General features: G+C 30.9%; 1 long non-coding RNA gene across 1 annotated transcript; it reads right to left on the reverse strand.

The window, feature by feature from the left end:
* Window positions 1-17810: 17810 nt before the first annotated feature.
* Window positions 17811-19227, reverse strand: LOC109536195. The gene is made up of 4 exons (XR_002171814.2): window positions 19128-19227; window positions 18967-19025; window positions 18306-18528; window positions 17811-17987 (listed from the first exon to the last, which is right to left on the reverse strand). It is a non-coding gene; the product is annotated as an uncharacterized LOC109536195 (long non-coding RNA).
* Window positions 19228-19350: the final 123 nt, after the last annotated feature.

Here is a 19350-nt window from a genome sequence, read left to right on the forward strand (position 1 = left end):
CACTAACCACAACCACTATAACCCTCTGACTCACAAAGCGGTATAAATTCAATGTGCAACTCAACACAGTGTTACCCAGGCCTAGTTTTCATTGAAAATTCGGTTCTGTAAACTCATCAATATGCAAATGCTGTTGTCTTAATCCAAAATATATGAAATATTTATATTTCAAATCACAAGCTAATTAATTTATCTAATTAATGCATCTTTTACATTCAATAATACCCAAATTTCATTTATCTATACTATTTATTCTAATTTGCAATTCAAATCAGGTGTGATCGCTTAAGTTGAGATATTTATCAGAGCAATCGCATTAGAATAAACATAATAAATTATAAGTTTAATTTCTTAATGTGACCAGATCGTTCTGAAGATTAACGCGTGTACTAATGGATTACTTTTTATTTGCATTTTAATTTTTGCAAACTCATGTATGCCATTTCTGGTTCTATATGTATGTCTGGACCGGTTAAACATGTTTTATTTCAGTAAGTATTTATAATTGTAACAATTTAAAAAATCTGTGGAGCAGCAAGATTTTCTAAAAAGCCGAATCTTCAATAAAAATATTTTTTGGCGATGTTTTCTCACTTTTATTACAGTTTTTGATAATAGCCTTTCGTCATTAGCACTTATCGATTATATTGTATACGAAAACATAACAAAATGGAAAATACAAATTTTTTCAGAATGATATATAAATTCTCTAAGCAACTAGAAATGGTTTAAAATCGTCCAATACCTAGGAACAATGTACTAGGAAATTGATCTCGATCAGTCAATTAAGAAAGTGCTAACATTTGTCAAGTAAAATTGTGCAGTAAATCTCAAAGAGTGATTCATATTATAGATAGGAAGCCATCAACTTAGATTTAATGGCAATGAACGGAAAGTGTTTCACTTAAATTAGTCTGATTAGAAAAAAGTACAATGTATGTATTAGTTATAATAGCTTAATGCAAAATCACTTTCGAACCGGAAGTTGAATTTGTCCAGTAACTTTGCATATTCCATAGTATATTATACACTGTGGCATAACGACATGAATCTGAACTTAATGTTGCTGGTCAAGTGCGTGTTTTCCTCAGCAGGAACAATTTAAGCATCAAACCATCCAGCAGTTACATAAAAACTACTTTACGGTAACCTACTTGAACACTATTGTGAAAATAATTCAGTCAGTAAAAGGACAAGAGCTATTTGAAACGTTGCTCGCATTATTTCACACTGTTGAATTAGAAATTTCTACATTTTAATGATTTTTACACATTGAAAATTGCTGTATGCGAGACACATAAGGATAGTTCTATTATCAGATCGCTATCTACTGTTTAATATGTGCATCTAAATGATTTCTTTATGTCGTAACAGGCAATAATTAAGTCGAAAACATGTAGTTTGGTGCAACGTACCCGGTGCGAAAGACGGAAAATATAAAATAATTTTCAGTTGGCACAAAGCCTCGACTGAGCTGATATTTATAAACATATAAAAGTAGTACATCAGTTCAACAAGTGAAATTATTCATTAGCATATTAAATGTGGACTAGTTATTAATCATGCGCCACATCCATATCCATACTGAACATTTAACGAGCCGAAAAGAAAGTGCTGTTGCCTTCTTTCGGTTTTCTTATTTGATCGATGTAATAGGGTTGATTTCCTATTTTGAGGTGGAAGTGAAACTGTTTAGAAGTTCAGAATATCTTTAATTTTGATACATTGAATGCGTTTTCTTTTGGGGTTTTTGTTTCAAAGAAAAGATTTTCCATCCTTTTCCAGTTAAATTGATGTGTAGCCCGACAATAATCATCTTTAATTTAAATTTAGGACAGTCGACCACTACTGAATTCATTCTGAGAGGAATCGGCACAGGAAAAACCAAGAGGAACATGCAAAACACTGAACAATCGGACAGCACAACTGAAGAAATCTTACTCAAATTAATGCAAAATTAGATTTATCATTGCATAATTATTCAATCTAATTAGTACACGAACATACAAATATGATAAAAATATCAGAAACAAACTGAAACACCAGACAAAATGAAGAAATAACTATTACAAGACGATTTTACATGTGTAAATAAGTGTCGGGAAACTGTAAATTCCCCATGAAGAAAAGAACAAATTAACCATCTTCCACTTTTCTCTCCATGTTTTGGTTTTCGAGAGGTATCGAAAAAAAATGTTTTGCTGTTTTTTTGCCAATAGGTTAGGAATTGTTTGAATTATAGGTAGCCGCTTTTGTACACACTAGCAATAGCTACTTTTTTAAACCCTTCTAGAATTTATTGAATGTGCCCGTGCTGGAGATTGCAAGTATTGTGTAGGTTTTCCCTTAATTTTTACGCCACTGTAAGTACAGAATGCAAATACTAAAGGGCCAATAAAATATACACCAAAATATTTACCGTAGCTTGTTCTAAAGTTAATCGTTTTTGAGGAAAGTAGCATTTTATGAAAGAAATTAAATTCCTGCCTAAATATTTCCAATCACTGGCTATGATGTAGCAAACAAGAGCTCAGTTCTCTAGTTCAAATACATATAGGTATAAGTAAAAATAATATATAGGTAAATATAATAGTATAAATACGTATAGGTACACAAAATAGAAATTAATTTTTGTACACTCTGTATCTCAGAAACAAATACACGCAGAAAAAATGACCGAAAATATAATTTTTAAGAATTGAAAAATAGATACCACTTTCTCATTATCTTGCAAATGCATAAGACTTTAAATAAAGTGAGTTAGTTTTTAGTAGCACTGTGTGCGTGGCACTAATACGTAGGTCAAAGATATTTAGAGAGTCATCTTCTTTAGATATACTTAGGCAATAGGAGTTTTCACTTTTTTTTTAAGTTAATATATAGAAAGTAGTTATGGCAAACATTACACTGATATAATTTTTTTTGCAAAAAAGTCTCCATACTAATTTTAAAGCGAATTTAAATTCAAATCAGATATTTTCCGCCAAAAACGCCGAATCCGTATTGTCGGTTGCCTATCCCGACTGTGACGTAGCAGGTCATATCAACAAAGTGTCTCGTGTTTATTTTCTTGTTTTCGCAGTTTTGTTTTATTATTTAAGTTATTGTGATTATCATTATTTTATTGATTATTATTATTATCTTGCATAATGGAAAATAGTGACATTTATGGATCACAAAATAAGTGGTGTTTTGTGCCAGGATGCAAGAATATCTTAATACGTGCTTCAAACAAACACTTTTAATCGTTCCTCATGATTATGTACGTACATTTTTATGGTTCAAAGCAGCTAGACGTGATGTTCCGAAATCAAAATCAATGTTTATTTGTTGCGATGATGCACTATCACCATATTGTTCTCGTGATGCCCAAAATAAAATTTAAGAGTTAATTTTACTTTTAAAGCAGCCATGTTATGTTAAGTTGAATAAGTAAAATTCTATATATTAGTTACCTAATTTAAACCAATACAGACAGATTAGATTAGATTATATTAAGGAGAATAACTAATAATGAATTTACGGATTTTTACTTACGCTGCTACTTTAACACCCTTTGTGACTGAATTAAAGCATTCGTCGTTTTTTAGAAATTAGGTAACCATAAAAATATGTACACATGTTAAATTGTTTATTGACGCTTTAAGGAATCTTTCTGAAGCTATTTCTTAGTTTAACACAAGCTATAAATTATTTAAAGCCACAAAATAATTAATGAAACACAACCACACAACTAAAGGCTATGTACAGAACGTAAACAATCCGCCATTTATATGACCAGAGACGTCACAACCAATAGGATTGCGTTTTAGAGATTCATAGGTTAGGTTAAGTTGAAGTTGAAGTGAAATTCTATATATTATTTACCTAATTTAAACCAATACAGACAGATTAGTATATTAAGGAGAGAGAAACTAATAATGAATTTACGGATTTTTACTTACGCTGCTGCTTTGACACCCCTAAATTCGGCGGAATTAAAGGGTTTATCGTTTTTTAAAAATTCGGTAACTATAAAAATATGTACACATGGTAAATTGTTTGTTGACGCTCTAAGGTATCCTTCTGAAGCCATTTTTTAGTTTAACACAAACTATAAATTACTTAAATCCACAAAATAATTAATTAAACACAACCACAGAACTAAACACTATGCACAAAACGTAAAAGATCCGCCATTTATATGACCATAGACGTCACAACCAATAGGATTGCGTTTTAGAGATTCATGAATAATTTGAATTTGAGATGAATTTGCTTATTAAATATTTAAGAAAATAGCAATATATAATAAATAATATAAATAGATAAGATAATAGATAGTATAAACTTATTTAATCTTTCATTCAAGTTATTTATTTTTAATTTGTAAGCAATTACGAATACTGCATTTTTCTATGCGTCAGTGAACCACCCTAATCGGCATTGAATATTCACGATATTGCAAAGTAAATCTACCATCCGGCATTGTTCTACTCGAACATTTCCTAAGCATTCAATGTAAATAAAAATATTTGTTACCGGCTTTCAGTTTCGAAATAAGCTTAATTTGCCTGTATTTAGCATGCAGTGATTGCAACTTTACAAGGAAAACATATTAAGAAATTAGAATCAAATACACAATTTTTTTCGCTGCATAATTACCATCGAGATGCTGTTATTTTTTCTCTTAGTTGTTGCTAAACTACATTAGATGGGCGTTTTTATTATATAATATTTTTTTTGAAATAGTCGATGGAATTCAGGTCAGCACCTGAAGAAGTACGTTACTTTTACGCGACTCATCATCGAGATTTTATTAATTTTAAGGTCATTGTAATGGCTTAATACTTATTCTATTAGTTTACTGTCGTAAGTCACAGCACGATGTTGGTAAATAATTTTTAGTTTCTTTGTACTTGGTATAGTTTAGAAGCCTTTCAATTTTTAAATTATGGTCAAGTGGAATAATAAGCAATTGAAGGTGAGGAAAGTTGCGGCATTTTTATTAGGAAATAATTCAGAAGCAAGTTAAACTAGTATGTCGTTTTAATTGAGAAAAGTTAACAAGGTATGTAGTTGTAAAATTGCTGGAATGCTGAACGTTTGATTGAAATATCCGTGGTCATAAATTAAATCAACTGTTTATATATAAAATGAATTGATGTCATATACCCGGTAGCTTTGAACTTTGCTATTAGATAACAGACTTTGGCATGAGAAATGCTTTGAATGGTGGATTTTCTAACGTAAAATTTTGAAAAACATATTTGCGTTGAAAGTAGGCGACATAGACCAGTCTAAGGAGTGGTTATTAATCTCACACTCATGTAAGTTAAAGTAATAGATAGACACCGGATGCTTGATTGAGTTACACAACAGAAATTAGACAAGAACGTGCTTGTGCGGTACAGGAAAGAAAGTCCTAATGATGAAATATGGACTAATATTTATTTGCATATAATTAAAAATAGCTAGTCATCAACTGGTCCAATATTGGTTTAGGTTTTGAAAGCTTTTTAAATCGATTTTTTTTGCAATTATGAACGTGCTGTTTTGTGCGGCTTTAGGTATGCAAAAATCTAGTTGAATTTTTAACCATGATGTTCGAACACAGTATGCAGATTAGCCGGTGAAAGGATTAACATGGGACCATATGAAGAACACGATTATATTCGCAAGTGCTTTTAGCAAGTAGTGTATGCGTACCTTGTGATGTTTCTGGTTTTTCACTTACGCTCTTAACCGATCTTGGATAATGGTTACGAAACATGCAACGGATATACCTACGTGAAGATATGGTTCGCTTCAAGCGCCTGCTGTATGGTCAACCAAACGAATAAAAATCGACGGAAAAATAAAAAAAATTCTAGCAAGAATAGCTTTTGAGTCGCGAAAAATGCCGGCCTAAATTTGAGTGAAATTCCACAAGGTTGTAGCTGAAAGGTTCGTTAAGAGTCTGCGAATCTGCAGATTCGAACTGATTTTTTTTGCTTTGAAAAATGCACTTTCCAGACCTTAGTTTGCATATCGCCAAAAAAAATCAAAACTTAGCCCTGAATTTTAGTGAGATTCTATACGACTGCAACTTAAGGCCTCATTAATTGTTTGCAGATTTTGCGGATCCGATTTTTTCTGCTGTTCTTAAAATGATAATTTCTATTTTGACTAGTTGCTTGCTTCAAAAACCGTACTTTTTAGAAGTCGTTGAAAAATCGACACCAACCTGGATTTCTATAACATGCGGTTCTGTAGTACCTTTAAGGCTCAACAGTTTATCCATTGAGCAAATATTAATTTTACTTGTTTCGAAATCACAAGTTGTTTTCAACATTGACTAATTTTTTTCAATTTATTTTTAAGCACAAGTTGGAAAGTCGATCAGAAATCAGTGCTGGCTTGGATTTGGATGGAGTGTGTAGATACTAATTAATCGTTTATAGTGCGGCTGTTTATTGAATTTCTTCCAAAACCGCACTTTTCAGGCTCAGGTTTGAAAGTGAGTGAAAAATCCACACTAGCATGGATATGTTTGAAATTTAATACTGTTTCAGCTTAAAAAATCGATAATCTTTTGTAGGGTTTGAAGACCTGGACTGCTGCTGTTCGGAACTAATTTTTTGCCCGACCGGTTGCTTATTTCAAAAACTATTTTCTCCAGGATCAAGTTTGAAAATCGACGAAAAATCAACGCAAACCTGGAGTTAAGTGTAATTCACGGCCTTGAAAGCTTAACAACCTAAATTTTTACTTCTTTGGAAATTCGAATTTGTTTGCAGACTGGTTCCTCGCTTCATGAGCCGCACTTTTCAGACTTGAGTTTGAAAGTCGGTAAAAAATCAGCACAATTTTTGTCGAAATGAGTAAGTTTTCTCGACTGATTGCGCAATATTTTTCTCATACTCTCCAACTGAGCCCCTAGAACCTCTTGAAAGGAGTGCCGCCAACTTTGAGTCAATCTATATAAATAAATACGTAAGATTTTTTTGTACGGTTACAATTAATTACGAAATGGTTCCATATTAAGTAATGTTTACACCAACGGCTTGTCCCTTCATTTCTTCTCTTTGCAGTATTTAGCTTCTAAATAGCTCCATTGTTCAATAAGCCCAAATTCATTCTTTTCTTTTTCATCAAAAAACGTGAATTTTCCCCCAACTTTTACCAAAGTAGATACATTCATAAATGCATAACTGTTCTTCACAAAGCTGATTTGCCCAAACAATTTCCCAGTTAAATGAGGCATGATATTGCTTACCTAACCAACTGAATTTACCAAGCACATATTTGCACAATACGCAAAGACGATTTTATTAAATAGTAATCAAGCACTCGGACTCTCTGATTACACTACTTGATATTAACCATAATGTCCATAATGTAGGTCATAAATAAAAACACGTTCTTAGCGCAAAATGACCATAGCAAATAGATTTGGTTGCTCAATTTACGCATCATTAGATAATAATAATGCATTATATAAGCTAGACAGGCATTGATTTGCCCGTTGAATGGAATAGTAATAAACACTTAAAGTAATAGTAGGACGTAACAAGAATGGTTCAATTTGCCAAATTTAATTTGGTTGGAAAATGTGGGTCAACGAATGCAAGGTGGATAAATGGCCAACTAAATTAGCTGAATTGGTTTGAACTGATTTCAAAAGATCTGTAGTTCAAACTATGAAAAAACATATAGAGTTTTGACTTTACCGTAATTTTATAACAAAGATCTTGCTCTATAAGTGTTAAAACTTGCAAATTTGCATAAGATTTGGCAATTTTGTTGGAAATTTTTCAAACACATATAACCTATTTATATATAGGAATATAACGTCATTTATTGGGCTAATTTTGGACAGAGATTTGGCGCTAACGCCATTTGATAGAAAATATATTCTGCTATAAGAAATAAAATTTTCGCATTTTACGCAATTTTTCGTTACATTTAAGGAAATTTTGAAACACATAACTAGGGTATGGACTTATATAAAACCGCTGGTAACCGCAGAATTTTATCATCAATWTTTTTTCAGTCTGGCCAWTTTTCTTCCTGAAATTTTATTATTTCAAAATTAATTGATTTCTAATTRTTTCGTAAGTTTTGRATGRAWTTCCAAAYTARAAAYCAACTAAWYTRGWRRATTTATGAATWRATGTTTGATGATGAAAAAAATTACAGATAGAAAACATTGATATGGGGTAGAATAGCGAAATTYCTAATCAGCACCCAAATGAGAAAATCTCAAAATAATTTCTCATAGTGATTTTCAAGTGCATAGAGAAAGGTAATTAGCAAGGAAAATGAAATCTTCTTTGCGTGTATTCATAGATTTCCGGTTTCCCACCAATTGCGCAATGCGTGAGGCATGGAAACCACTAATTAGCGTTTATTTGTTCAGTTTGCTTTTATTGCACAATAATGACATTATAGTTAATGGTAGAATGTAATTGATACGCAAACTGCTAAAAATTTATTTTATACAATGATCATCTGACCAATTTAAATAAGAAAGGCAACTGATCATAATGAATGGTTCTACTTAAACATAGTTTTTGTTAATTCATTCTTGGAAATGAATGCATTTTACAGCCGGTTGTTTATGAAGCTATATAAAAATAAGAAATTTATTGGAATATTTCTGCTTAAACCAAGAAAAATAAGCAACACATTAAGATAAACTTGAGCAACACAGAAACTTTTGCCACCATCCAAGTCGTTAAAGAGTTCTGATGTACGTAAATCCATTTTTTCCTGCTTTTTACCAGTATAAATTATTTTATCTTATACTCTTACTTTAATACGCAGGCGAAACAGTGGTTGCAATATCGGGTTCAACATGAGATAAAACTACTCACTACATTGCCCTAGCAAAATGTAGATGTAAATCATCATCCATCATTAATTTCCATTTCCTTACATGCAAAATACCAAAACTGAAGCTTATAAATTTTGCTATCAATAAGGTTCCGTTAAAAGAAGCGCGCCAAGAAATTAAAATACTACAATACATATACATACAAGAAAATATAATAGTTGACAATGGACAATAATCTAAGCTGTTAAAAGCAAAAATACGTAAATTAAACTACTTTATCTACGAGATATTTTGTGTTTCAAGAACATAATAATTATAGACTTACAAACCTTTAGTATTCAAGATACTCAAAATTAAGTTTAAAAAACAGCAGATGTGGGGCAAAAATTACAACTTAATTTTTTAATTATTTGCCGACGTTTCGACCTTTATTGGAGTGTGCTTCAGAGTTAAGAGAGCGTCAAGAACAGTTACACCATTTAAGGTGTAAATAAAATTGACAGTTAGCTTAACGGTAAAATAAATAAATAAAAACAAAAATTCATAAATATACATGGAAAGATTAAAGTTTAGATCTATTGCTTTCATCTCAGTCTGCATGACTGACATGAGATAAGTTTTCCTTTGCCATTTTCTTTGTCATATAAATGTTAATAGCACATTTCCAATATGGAAGGCGTTCTTCTCAGCAGTTTTGAAGACACACACGATTTTCTTTTGTTTCTTGAGGTTCTTCCCGAATCAGGAGTTTCCTCAAGCTTGAAGTAGTTTTACAGTTTGACTGGCGTCAAAATTTATGCTCCTTCGGGAAACAATATTCATTGAACTATTTCTTAATTTTCTCTGACCTTCCAGCGTTAAGAAGCTGTGGACCTGATTCAATAATATTTGAAAAATGTTACTTTTGTGCATGAGATTAATTTAACACATCTCCAATTCTGTATTTACATCAGATAATATCGTACGTGTATTTTGTTGGTACTGTTTCCTCAAGTGCTGGTTTACTACCGAAATTTTATTAGCAACAAACGTACAGCAAAAACCATTTATTGCGTAAATTAAAACAAGGTTTATATGCCATTAAACTTCCGTTGAGTGAAAACTAGATTAATAAGGAAGTGCGAAATTGTCATCAAACCGGTGGTAAGTACATTCCAAAAGTTTAATGTCTTATTTCCTTGTCGTCCGTCCTTTTAGCACCCAAGCAATGCTAATATGTTGGTACTACAGTAGCCAAAATAATGTATTGTAGACTGAATTGAGCAATTAAAGAAACAGTAATCAGCTTCCCAATAGCTCCAGGAGAAGCAATTCTTAAAATATTCAAAGAATAGTTCAATAACAACAAGCTAATTTTCCAGGTAATGGTAGATGAAGAGTATTAAAGGTCGAACTGAATATACTTTCACTCTATCAGTTCGTGCGATATGGCTAGTCAAAATCTCGGGCTGTGTGAAAGGTTAAACAGCATCAAACATTTGGCAGAGAAAGGATGTGACCTTTCACTTTCGGTTTCACATTGCTGTTATAGAAGAATATGTCGGAGAGTCACTGAAATTTAATTAACAATACTTTTATATACAATAACTATATAATAATAAAAAACAGCAGCAAGCTTAATTATACTAAGTTAAAGATTTAGTCAAAATGTTTTGTGTCCACTGTATGATGTAAATGAAGTTGTATTTTAAAAGAAAACCGTTTTTTTCACTGAAACTTTAAAATATTTCCAAACACCACTTTTTATTGATAAATCGGCGTTTCTTCACATCTAATTATGGCTAATCCGCTCACAGTAATAACAAGCTTGAAACTACTAAACCTGCCCTGTTGCTCCAAAAAGTGTTCTCAAGAACGGGTAAAAGTGTAAATTTTTGCGTACTTTTCAAAATTTGTCAAATATCTTAACAGTGTATTAAATTTGAATATTTTGCAACACTTTTAGTAAATGGCACCTTTAATATTAAAAAATCAACTTCTGGGAAAAGAAATCGTCCAAATTTCGACAATTTCTTCAACAAAACATAAAACGAATATTTTTTTAGATTTCTGGGTGTCCATTTTTCTTTACTATTTGTTTAAGCAAATTTACTATTTATCCATGTTTTTTATAATCGAGTTTGCTGATTTGGAACAAAAACTAAAATACTCTTACCAAATTTACACATTTTACGTAATTTTTTGTCAATATTTCCTTTAGTCGAGCTGCATTCAATCATAGCAAAAACAGTAAAAGTAAAATGAGTCAGAAGAAGTAAATTAAAGCAAATGTACAAAACTTTCAAAATTGGTGTTATTTTTTGTAAATACTTTTACTAATAACGTAAATACTATACACTTTTGAAGTCAGTGTTCCTGATCACCCTTTCAAGACTTTTAGATCACGTTGATTGATTCTAAAACTAGAATTAATGTAAATGATGATGATAAAAAAAAGCTGAATTAATATTATTATTGCTAGATATTATACGATCTATTTAATTAACATCAAGCCAATAAAAAGTTGAGAATTTTTTTAAAACTAATGTATAAAATGGGGTCATAAGAAATGGATGGCTGCCATTGACAATAAATTATCAAGTTTTACTATATCTAGTTCGTTAACTAAACAAATTTTTATGAGATAAATTTCAAAAAGTCGTCCTTAATTTTTACAAAACGTTTAAGTAATTTTAATTATTTCCAAGCTTTCTTTAATAATAAGTAATACACTAAGATGAACTAATGCTAATACTTTTGAGCTCATTCGTCCACAAATTAAACCAAGATTTTTAAAAATCCTCTTAAGAACTGGTTCTGCTTGTTGAAATCTCGACTTTAAATTTGAATTTGAATTGCAATTCTTATTTATAGCAAAGTAAATTTCTGATTGAGTGCAAAAATAGCATTTTGTAGTTTTTGATAGAAAAATAATTGTGTTCTTTTTCGTCAATTTTAAAATGTTTATTTTATAATTAATTTGTTTTATACATTAAAAATGTATAAAATATAAATAAAACAACTTGAAAATTTAGTAACAATGTTTTGTGTGTGAACTGGAGCGATAGAAAGCGAAATTAAACAAGTTTTCAACGGAAAGTTTAAAATTTTGTCGAACAAACTCTTTTTTACATATGCGACGACAACGGCGTGTTTTCACATCTAATTATGGCAAAACTGATGTTAATTGGGAGAAAATGTAAATAGATCACATTCAATGTAGACTCATTCATTCATAACCTTTTTAAATATACGTTCACAATAATAACTTAAACTATTAAACTTGCCATGATTCTCCTATTTTATTTCCAAAAAGTGTTCTAGAGACGAAACACAATGTTTATTTTATTGTGTTTTCTTTTCGCACTTTTAGGAAATTAGCAGATCTTAAGAGTGCCTCAAATTTGCAGATTTTGAATTACTTTCAGTAAGTTGCACATACCGGGTGTTTTTTAGTTAGTATTTGATATTTTACAGCGTAAATCTCAAGTATTTTTAAGACAATAAGTTGATATAGGCATCGGTCCGTAAGGTCTTACTTTTACAGGGTGTTACATGTAATTTAATTTTTGTAAATTATTTCTCAATTTTTGCTCACAACGAAAATTAATAATGAAGAGTCCTTAATTGTATGCTAAGATAATTAAATTTAAATTTAAATAACTTTAAAAAGTGAGTTGCAAAACTAGTTTTGCTTTTGGCAAAACGAAAGAGTCGATTATTTTCAATCAAAATATCTCAAACAGGGATGTTTATAACGATTTTTATAGAACACCGTTTTTACCTACTTACCAGTCTTGCTGACAAATTTGATACAACCATGCACGACAAAGTTATGACTCTTTTATGGAAAAGCCAACAAAACATATTTAAATTTCTCATGTTATAGAACCCCCAAATATCAAATGTCGTCTAAATATCGATTGTAAATAAAAAATAACTGGAAAAAAAAAACAAAAAGTGAAGTTAAGTTTTTCACACCCTTTAGCTCGATAAGTAAAGTCTTACGCGCACGTGCCTATAGGGACTTTTCAATCCTAGAAATACCCGAGAAATCGCCATACCAAATACATACTACAAAACTCCCAGTAGGTATCAACTTCTGAAACAATAAATCATCCAAATTGTTACCTTTTTGTCAGCTTTTGTCATTGAAGGGCGTCTTGAGCAAATATTTAAAGATATTTATTATGTCGTCAATTTTTCTTTGTTATTTGTTTCAGCAAATTTGCCATTTATTATTCAGAAAATCAGTTTTTAATATTTTTTTATAATCAAATTTGTTTATTTAAACACGAAGTGTGCAAGTAAACTTAAGTAAAAACTATGCACGGAATGGAATTTAACAAACAGAAAACGAAACGATAAAATATTGTAAGTATTTGGAAAACTCTCCAAATTAATGAACTTCATAGGGATTCTGTATGGTAGACCAAACATTTTAACGGTCTAGTAAAACTCATTTACAGTCTAGCCATTTCTTGTGCAGAAGCAATCGTTTCGTCCTCGTTGTTATGGCCTGTTAAATTCCGATTTGTCTATTTGTATTTACTTCACACTTTTACTATCATTTGTGTTAAACGTTGCGTGAGCATTACTCAAGCGTATCAAATTCCTCGATAAAATGGGTTAAGTTTATTGATGTTTTGATTTGCTTTTTAATAACCTTCCTTGTTTTAAATTAAATAATAATGTTAATTCTACTCGAGATTTTTTTCCTTTCATTGCATAATGTTTCCATTTAGATCGGTTGCTTGGTCTACCTGAATAGCTACTCGTCAACACCTACGAGCGTATGTTTTTCAACTGAAATCGAATATTTACTTTATAATAATAGTAATTACATAATTCGAAAACAGTATTTACTAACATATGCATTTCATATTTTAGATCTTGTATACTTTTACTTCCCATATTCAGCAGATTTCCTCAGATTGCTGGTGATCAATGAGATGTCCCTGTCGAGGAATTGCTTGAAGCTTACGCCTACCTACTAAAAAAAAATGTCAGCTTAACTGATTTAAAACCAAATGAAGCCTGAAATCTCAAGTTGCAAAATCTTTCAATTTGCTTCCCAAATTATTTCGAATGTTTTAAAAAATGTGCACAGAGCTGCCAACTTGAGCTTGAAATGGATTTTATTATCAATGATATTTAGTTTGCTGTATTGTTGACAGATTTTATATGTTCACTAGGACATGAACACTGAAAAGTTCTCATTAATGTAGATTTGAAACATGTTGAAACGAGCTGCTTTAAACCATTTTCTCCAGCTAAAGTAACAATCTACAAGTACCAGCTTTACCTCCTAAAAAGCCAATTGAATCCTTTCTATAGAACTTATTATTATTGGTAAATATTTCATTTTGTTGAAGAGTGTACGTTAAACATTTTTTTCATGGCATAATTCCGTCCAACTGTTGTTGAGTACAATTAATTACTTAGCAAGTTTCTAAAGTGGCTTCTTCTACGCTATGACAACTAAATGATCTCAAGTAATCGCCTTCTAGTATTAATTAGAAAATATTTTTTCTTCCTACTGGACAGTGTAATTATTCTTATATAAACGGAGCCATAAATAGCAACATATCCGCAGTGCTGTATAATCTCGATTATGTAAGGATTGGCATGAAGATCTCGACGATTACCCACATTTATTGCTGGCTCATCATCCCACAATAAATTTCTTCTCGGCTTCAGTTTCACTTTCCTTAGATAGAAGATGCCTACAGTGGCAAGTGGAATTCGTAGTTGAAAGATGAAGCATTGTTTCCTGACGGGTTTTCTTGCGTTTCTAATCTGTTTGATTGATATGGAGGAAGTTGCAAAGCAAGTTTAGTTTAACGTGAAAATGATGTCTATTTTCTGTCTAGTTTTAATGATGAGTTAACTTCGTCGGAAACGTTTCAGTACGTCTTCTTGTCAAACATATATATTTGCCCATAATATATTTTGCTATTGGAAAGCTATTTCTGTATCTATTGTTGTGCAACCGTAATGGAATGTATTTTCTAAATGTGCAAAACCCAAAAAGTGTGTCACTGAACGCAGCCAATTTGTTGAAATTTTCGGCACATCAATGCGAAAGAGACGCATGAGAGTCGCTTGAATTAAGGCCTGAGAGTGTGTTTTTCTATGGACGAAGTGCGTAAATAATAAGAACTAGAAGGAAAATTAAATATGTAGTTAAGCTTTCCAGCAAGATACTACGCAGATCTTTATAAATTTTTTCTATGTATATGTTTTTATTTTATATTAGCTAAGTAATCTGCAAAAAGCTAATTATTAAGGCTTTAAGTCAGCTTAATAATGCTACAGTTCGCTTGAGATAATTTTCTTAAATGTGCGAAACATTCAGGAAAGTTTCCCATCATTCATTTTTAGTTCACTGTAGATAAGAAAATGTTAATAATATAAATTAATTTTAAATACAATATCATTTACAATTCATCAAACAATGTTGCTGAAATTTACGATTAAATAGGAGATAGTGATATTTAGGTGGACATTTTCTTATTCGTTCACTAATTGTTAAACAAAACATTCGCCTGTTCTCAAATGTTATTAAAAAAAATTGCCGAATGCGCCAGTTTTATTGTTTTTGCTTTCTCTTTTACATTTCTTCGTGGAATTCCAGGCACAAGAATATACATTGGGCAAAAAGCGTGCTATTTATAAAGTGTAAATTTTAATTTTTGAAATAATTACAAATTTAATTATTTTACTCCTATCGTATAATTTGGTTTTTTTCAATGTGTACAGTCCAACAAAATCAGTTATACATCAAGTTTCGTAGTTGAGGCGATAAGATTTTTGTTACTTGCTGTCATAAGTTACTTTGTATTGAGTTGGGCATTAAACTGAAAAAAATTAAGGTAAAAGCTGTAAAAAATATCTATAGTAAATTTCGTAACACGGAGAAGTAAGTTAAAATAATTTGATGAAATTTCCACGTTTAACATTAATTTTTATAATTATTTTTTTTTATCATTGTGCACGAAAGGACGGAATCAGCTTTCAAGTCAGGGGGGGTCATGGAGTAGCACTTTAAACAATAAACGAAAACGATGCAATGAAAAGTGGCAATTTGCTCCAAATTTTACTCTTAAGTGAATAATTTGCACATTTTCAATTTTCCAAAATTTCGAAATTTCTTGAACAAAAAATTTATTGCAAAATTTTTTGTCAACCATTTAGTTTTTCCTAAAAATACATTTTGGGGTTAAAAAATTTTGGTACGCCGCCAAACTTGAGAACAAGAACAACCGGCGCTTCAGATCTTTGAAAATTTGAACCCTGGAGCTGAAACGGTGACCAAAATGAACATTCCTGAACGGCTCTGAAACAACTTTTTACCCAAACTCTATGGGGATTTCAAGACTTTTAGAATTTGTGAAAAATTTTGATAACTGACCGAGTTACAGGGTAAAGAGTGGAAGTTTGAGAGTTTTACGCTTGCCAATATTTAAAGTCTTCCTTTCAAACTCAAACTTCAAACAAGTTTTCTTACATATAGTGAATGTGTGAATAATACATTTTAAATCGGCGCAATATTAAGGGTTATGTAGAAAATTTCTACAGACAAAATACTGTTTTCTTCAAAAAAAAATTACAAATTAAATCTACAAAGGAAACATTGATCGATTACATTTGTCTTGAAAAATCGCCTTTTCAACCTTCAAACTTTTATGACTTTCAAGTTTCTCAACCGATTTCAATGTTGCAAAGTACGATTTTTAGACAAAATCACTCACTTTAGAAAGAATTTTCAATAATCCAAATCGGGCCCACTTAATTATAATAACAGCATTATATTCATAATATGCCTGCCATTCCCGTGCGTGTTTTCCATCACACAAAGTATTTATTTTCTTAAATTGTCTATTAAATTAGAAAAATTATCATTAGTCGACATAAAGCCCGCACAAGGGGGTGCACTCGTCCTTCAATAATTAACCCTCTAATCGTTCATTAACTAGCCAAATTTTTGTGACGAAAATTCCACTCAATTACCTACCTACGCATATTTTTTTGTTCATCCTTATTAATTGTTCTACAATTTTTAATTAATTTTCATGGATTTCTGTTATAGTAATACTCTTATTTCATATAATTCACCAATTTTCAACTCAGTAATCAACACAATACCCCGAATGATCTTTAAAACTCTCTTTAAGGAGCTCATTACGCTGCTTGAAATCACGCCTTTAAAGTTGAAATTAAAATTAAATTTTTATTTATAATAAACTCATTTTATATTTTCCGTTATTGAGAAAGTAATTTTTGTCGTCTTTCATAAAAAAAATCCTTTTTTTCTATCATTCACAACCATTGCGTAATTTTTTAAAATGTGTAAGTATAGATATATGTATTTGTTATTTTGCAACGCTGAACATTTTGACTAACAATTTTGAGGCAAATACAACATAAAACCGACGTTGATTATGTAATTAATTAATGTAACTCTAGCGATTTTCTAAATAACAAGCGGTATAAAAGGAACAATTTAAATATTCCATTGAAACAATAAAGATATCAAATATTACTCTTTGATAGATGATTACTCTCTGATTTATTTGTTATATAATGTTTTCAAATTTGCTTTTAAATAATATTGTTTTGCCCTGTATATCTTATATTCGATTTTAGATTTTACTGGTTCCTTTGCGTTTTTTGGCAATCGCTTATTGAATCGTTTTATACTTATGACTTTGTAATGATTTTTATTATTAATTGGTTTGTTTGTAAATTATGTTTTGGTCCTTACTGTTTTACTGTTATCTTTGTCTTTTAGAGCCTTCAGCATGATCGAAGAAAAATAACGTTTTATTTTCTGCCGTTTTTTATTGGCCGATAAAGCCAAGCACCTAAACATGTTTCACCAAAAAGAATAAAATTACGAGTTTTGCAAAATGCTGCAAGCCTTAAAAGTTCAGCGATTTTTATATAGAGCTTCTAAAAAATTATGTTTTATGTCAATGTGAAAACATCTTACATCTATCAAAAATGTGAAATTAAGGAAAGTAAAACAATATTTAACAGTATAGAATTGTTTTTTTACTTAAAAATTAGAGACTAACAATTGACATTTAAAACTAGGCAACGTTAACTGGTAATAAGCAGGACACAGATGGAGGGAACTACATAGACTTACAGCTACAGCAGTAGAGACATCTTGCACTTTCCTTCCAAAAGTTGGCTGCTAAAACACCTGAAAGCATTAAAGTTTAGTAAATAAATAACAAAATAATGTATGTGTTATGTTATGTTAATGTTATTACGATTTAACTACCATGTTTTCACCCGTTTACAGATTTTAGTTCTAGCTGCAGCTTAGCTGCGGCAAAATCTTGAAGGTTTTACAGTTTTGTAAAGGAAGGATTTTTTTTGAATGGAAACTTTACTATTCCGCTGGTAAATTAGCACATTTTTCAAGTGAAGTAACGGTAACTGTTGTGTGAAGTTACAGCTCACTTTAAAGTTATTTTATTAAATTCTTCTTCAAGAGAGCGCAGCTGAATTTACTTACTTATTTGGATGTTCTTTGTACAGATAAGCTGGCGCTTCTTCTAGATTACCACCAACCTCCATGGACCTCTTCATGAATATCATGATGACTGTGATGGGTTTCAATCGGAATGAAGATCTTCTTAACGACGGGAACTGGCACATGCACTGGTACGTGAACTTTTTCAATGTGATGATGATGGACCGTATGATGGTATGATGGCACAATAATCTTCACGTGTTTACTGTAAAGAAAATCATATAGGGTTTCAAATGCATTCATCCTAAAGAGCAAGTAATAATAAATAATTATAAATTGTAAGGTTGAGAAATTCATTTGTCTGATTGGGAAAAACTAGATGAAAAGACCGAAAAGAAAGATTTTGAAAATTTTGGAAGGAGGAATAGGTATTATCAGAAATTTCGAAATATTTTCATGAAAATAGTCACTAATGTGTAAAATGAACAACACAATGTTTGAACTCAATGAGTAATTGTTGAGTTAAATATGATAAATTAGAACTTTTGTCTTTGAGTGAAAATAAAAATAACAGAAATACACATAACTAGTAGATATGAAAATTAACTTCAGAAACTACAGTACGGTAAAATTAAAACTGGCGATAAATAAATTGGGTGTTAAACCTATATTTTTAATTATTTATTAATAATTAATAACTTACTGGGATGAATATCCTGGTGCTGCACATGCCAAACCAAGGATGACCGATAGCATCACGACCTAAAAATCAGAAGATTGTTTTTAAACGGCTGCTGAAACTTTGTCAAAATTGATTAGACAAATCTTCACTAAATAAAAAAGTAACCAAAATAAAAAACTTACGAAAACCCGAATGGAGATCATGATAATGTCGTTGATAATCTAATTAACCAGGTCACTAGAACACCAGAAAGTGATACCGAACATGCCGAAATGATTCAGTTTATATATGAAGTGGCAGCATTTTCCCCTACCGAATTAGCTGCATTATGAGTCCAAACTGGTATCAGGTATTACATAAAGCCGAAAATTCCTTTTTAACTTACCCGAACAAAAATACATTTTC

Source organism: Dendroctonus ponderosae, unplaced genomic scaffold (assembly GCF_020466585.1).
Source record: "Dendroctonus ponderosae isolate FM_Combo_2020 unplaced genomic scaffold, Dpon_F_20191213v2 Dpon_F_20191213_8, whole genome shotgun sequence".
Lineage (NCBI taxonomy): Eukaryota > Metazoa > Arthropoda > Insecta > Coleoptera > Curculionidae > Dendroctonus > Dendroctonus ponderosae.